Source organism: Schistocerca nitens, chromosome 4 (genome assembly GCF_023898315.1).
Source record: "Schistocerca nitens isolate TAMUIC-IGC-003100 chromosome 4, iqSchNite1.1, whole genome shotgun sequence".
NCBI lineage: Eukaryota > Metazoa > Arthropoda > Insecta > Orthoptera > Acrididae > Schistocerca > Schistocerca nitens.
In genome coordinates, this window is record NC_064617.1 from 151129703 (window position 1) to 151134947 (window position 5245).

Sequence of the window (5245 nt, forward strand, 5' to 3'; positions counted from 1 at the left end):
CAGATGTACGTGAGTAATCAACTTGTGGTACAATATCGTTGATCGTTTATCATTTTGCCTATCCGCATCTTTTAATGGATGTGTTTAGTATATTCACCAATGGTGGAAGCAGACGAGCGACTGCCTGGGGTCATATTAAGGTGTGTATACATTAGGCAGTCCCACAGCTCGTGAGCCGGTAGCGAGCACGTTGTTCTCAAGTGTGTTTGTTGCTCGCGAGCACCTTAAGAAGTAATAAGTATATTCCTCAAGGCGCTTAACTCATATCACCAAATTAATGATTTATAAAACGCTTGTAGGATCAGTGATTACATACCCCTTTTAAACTTGGTCATCAACATTAAAAGATAGTGATAGATTCCATTGATAAGAAGGTACTTCAAAAAATCATTGGCACATCCTGTGAAACAGGAAGATGGAGGAGGAGATACAATCATCAGCTGTGCAACATTTATACAGATCCGCATACTAGAACAACTGTGAAATAATACTAAATGGTAGTCCACGGGGTTAGAAGACGAGACTAACCGAGAACCAAATGGCAGGATGGAGTCGGAGGAACTGCTGAAAATTGACTGTATAGGATGGATAGTTTGAGCAATGGATCTTGATAAATGGGGGAGAATCGTTGAAGAGGCCACTGTTCATACTGGACTGCTGATTCACAGAAGAAAAAGAAGAAGAAGAAGAAGAAGACGAGAAAAGTATTATCCATATAAGGAAACCAGAGACCAGGTTATAGCAGGAACCAAGTCGGTCAGGTGTCCACGTACAGTCACGACTTTGTTCAAATGGTTCAAATGGCTCTGAACATTATGGGACTTAACTGCTGAGGTCATCAGTCCCCTAGAACTTATAACTACATAAACCTAACTAAGGACGTCACACACATCCATGTCCGAGGCAGGATTCGAAACTGCGACCGTAGCGGTCACGCAGTTCCAGACTGTAGCGCCTAGGACCGCTCGGCCACCCCGGCCGGCACACGACTCAGTTGAAAGTAGCATTCGTCAGTTGTCACCTTGTAGTTACACGGTTAGAAAGGGATCTTGGAAATTTCTGTGACCTTTTGCCGATGAAGTCATTAAATTTATTGACGATGAGAAGGAGATTTAGTGTCGGGTCGTACAAGCCAAATATTTGACTATACGGCAAAAGGGAAACAATGATGAATGGAGTGGAATTCACATACAGAGCGATTCCGTGATGGGTTTACAAAGTTTCGCGGATAACGGAGAGGGGTAAATGTATCTATTTGAGGTAAGGGGTCCTGGTCAGGAAACGACCAAGTCGAAAGATCAGCAAAAATCGTTCTGATATCTCTGACAGTGGAATACATGTATCAGTGCTGTTGTTAGTAAGAGTGTAGGGTAGGCGACGTCAGAGGCGATAGTACGAACCAGAAAAAGTATTCCAGTACACATGCACCCTAACACGCATATCTTAAGCGCAGGATTGAAAAGCATCATTTATTGTTGTTAAACTAATGCACATTTCTCGTGTTGGATAAAGTGATAACAGTGACTGTTGATTTACTTTTCTTTACTGTATCGCAACAGACCTAGTGCATATTGTTATAACGATTCCTTTGGGTCAACTTTCAGGCTGAGGCATGCCGCAGTTGATGCGACAGGACATTGAGAGTGAAACACTAGCGGAATGAAACCCCACAGATAAGGGTCAAGGTGTTCTGAGAATTGGCAAATGGCCTATACAGGTAAAGGTGGTTGGAGTCACGTGCATTGTCCGCATGAAAGTGGAAGACCGGGCACAGGTCCAGCAGTACCTTCGTGGCGGAGCCAATTACCCTGGAACAATACGATCGAAGGCGGCCGACACATTAAAAAGGCGAGTTCCAGCTGGGGAAAGATGGCCTGTGCCCCTTAGAGAAAAGTGACCTGAAAGCTTTAGCCAACTATGGAGGAATTTGGCGAAGCAGGGGGCAGCAATTTGGCTCGTGACAAAGAAACATTCTGCAAGGTAGATATCTCTTAATTATCCTAAAATACCTGGCAAAAGTACGCTAAAAGAACTCTAGCTACGCAGGTGGTCAGCAGATTGCCACCAAGGAACGAAGTTACTTTTCTCCCTTAATTATTTACCCATGACTACAGGAAACCACCTGGCATCTAAAAAGACCACTGAATGCAGCCCATAATGTAACGTCAGAATGACTTAAAATTTATGTTGATTTTTTCGAGAGGAAAATGGTGGAAAAAGAGCTTACCGGATGTGATGTTTTTGTCTGTTTTTGGTGGGAGATTTTTAACAATAAATTAATCACGCAACTGGCAGAAAAAATCTATGTTTTTAAGGACTGATAGGTGAAATTTTCTAAGCGCGTAAAGCAGGATTCTTAGTTCTAACTTTGATCAAATCGAGGATCTGAGCTCCAGACGCGGAACGAGAAATGAGTCTGGCTTCTGAGGCGGTACGAGCAGGGTGACTGACTTCAAAGGCAGCTCTCTTTTGCAGCGGAGATTGATGGCGTCCAATTTAGAGTTCAAAGCAGAAAACTTCTAGATGTGCATTGATGACCGCCAGCCACGCCATCAGTGGTCTGCCCACGTTACATCAATGATTATGGTGAGAGTAACTTGCAGCACCAGCACGGTAGGGTGAACGGAATTCAATGATTCAACATCATCTTCTGTTTGTCTTGCCGAGAGTATTGTCACAGTTGCACAAAAAATTTCATTTCGTCTTTCGACCTACACGGTCACTGTTGTTTATGCATAGACAAGCTACGATAAATTCATTAGGAAATAAAGTGTTATCAAATTCCAATTCTCCACCAGTTAACTTTGCCAGCTATTATTTGAATTATCTCAATTTCACCTTCATCGATGTTTAATTGTGCACCAGATAATTTCATGTTTTGCTTTCTTATTTTTTTGCATTTAAACTTTTGTAATAAATTTAGAGTTGCGAAAACCATGTTTATCATTAACGTAGTTAGTAAAGCCTCTGTCGTGAACTGTTTTTGAAATAAAAAAACTGTGAGTAACCCAACTCTTATGGGAGGATCTCTCCCACAGTTAATTCTGACGCAGACTGTTTTTCACAGATTAGAGTTTCACAATTAGCACTTCCTCATCTTCGCTATTGTGAAACAAGCATTTACTACTGAACAAGGTCAATATCTCTTACGATATCCATTTTAGAGCCCTTATTTACTGGGCATTTTTCTATTGTTTTGATCCATACTGCCTCCTGGAGAAATTGGGATTCAGACAGCGCGTAGTAGAGGAGATGCTTTTCAGAGTATCTAAGATGATCAAGTGCTCATATCTCTTACAGTATGCTGCTTTCCTTGTTTTGGTCTATACAGCCACGATATCCCACGATCTTAGCAACAACAGCACCAGTACAAGCATTTCACAATCAGAGGTATCAGAACGATTTTGCCTTACAGCTCTGGACTCGGTGTTTTCCAGACAAGGATCCCTTACCTCAGATTGATACATTTACCCTTCTATGACCCCTGAAAGTTTCAACTTCATCATGGAATCAATTGTATATGTCCAAAGTAGAAGAAGAAAAAGAAGAAGAAGATAAAGGAAAAGGATAAGGCACGCTGTATACATCCCATTGACCATATAAATTAATGTGTTACTACGCAGCAGTGTCTTACATTTTATAAACAATAGAAATCCTACGCGAAATCTTCACAGCTTTTGTCACACAGAACAGGAGTTCAAAGCTAACAAAAAACCTCTGTCAGTGGGGTTTTGTTTATAAAAGGAATCATGATAAACGAGTCGCCATGTGCTTGAACGCGACGATACAGTTCCGGAGAAAGACGTACTATAATTTCACGAAAAAAATGAAGCATCATAATTAAAGGCGCCAGTGGTTCATTCAAATACAACGTGGCTTCGTGTCCAGTGCATGTACACGGTGAACAGCTGCTGTCAAAGACTACGAGGAATATTGTTAAAAATGTTTGTGAATGCTTAATTGTTGTGCTTTGCAGCACAGTGGCGCATACGTGCAGCGAGTGACAGAGGTCGGTTACAAGCTGTGGTGGTTCAAAGGGAGAACGCAACTGGTCCATTACACGTCTTCAAAGAGCGACTCCTTCGAGACAACGGGAGATGCAACAGACTTGGCTAGCTTACTTAGACAGATGACAGATTAGTAACCCAAAGTCACAGAATTAGACTCCATAAGTCATTTGTTATTTTATGTATTTAATGAGATTTTCCTCTATACAAAGGTTTTTTCCAACATAACAAATACCCGGAAATTCTTACACCTGTTGCATAAGAACTTCAGGAAACCAAACGAAAAATACAATCATTACAAGAAATAGCCCAGAGTATTGTCCTTAAAATATCTTTAGAGAAAACAGAAATAATGTTAACGGAACCGCGACTAGTGAACAAAATTGGAATTGCAGAACACGACATAAAAACTGTTGAAAAGTTTAGATACTTGGGAGAAATAGTAACACACAACCTGAATGAGAAACCATCATGGCAGAGTAGAATGAACAAATTGATTAAAACACATCATGTTACCTGGAACACATAACACAAAATAACTCTCAATAGCCACAGAACTGAAGCACTACAAAAGAGTCACACAGACACAAATAACATATGCTAAAAGCACACCTTCAGACCACGAGTGGCCTACCGGGACCATCCGACCGCCGTGTCGTCTTCAGTGGAGGATGCGGATAGGAGGGGCGTGGGGTCAGCCCACCGCTCTCCCGGTCGTAAGATGGTATTCTTGACAGAAGCCGCTACTGTTCGGTCGAGTAGCTCCTCAATTGGCATCACGAGGCTGAGTGCACCCCGAAAAATGGCAACAGCGCATGGCGGCCTGGATGGTCACCCATCCAATTGCCGACCACGCCCGACAGCGCTTAACTTCGGTGATCTCACGGGAACCGGTGTATCCACTGCGGCAAGGCCGTTGCCTAAATAACATATGCTAGCGAAATTATATTTGAAACAACCAACACTGTAGCAATAGATGGATTACTCAAAAAAGAAAGAGTGTAGTCAGAACTTATACAAATAAAAAATACTAAAAAGGAGTAGTTTGGAGAATAGCTTCAAATGAAACAGTTTATAAAGAAAATGAACCAATGAGAAGTACAATGAAATGAAACGGATCTCTTTCCTAGGGCATCGATGAGGATGACAGAAAATAGAATTAGCAGGAGAATAACAGAGAAGTTATGGAACAGTAAGAGCGGCATTAGATGAATCGCAGAGATCAAGGTGGACATGAA

General features: G+C 41.7%; 1 pseudogene; it reads right to left on the reverse strand.

Moving 5' to 3' along the window:
* Positions 1 to 4810: 4810 nt before the first annotated feature.
* LOC126254279 (5S ribosomal RNA) lies at positions 4811 to 4928 on the reverse strand (annotated as a pseudogene).
* Between the last annotated feature and the right edge of the window lie 317 nt (positions 4929 to 5245).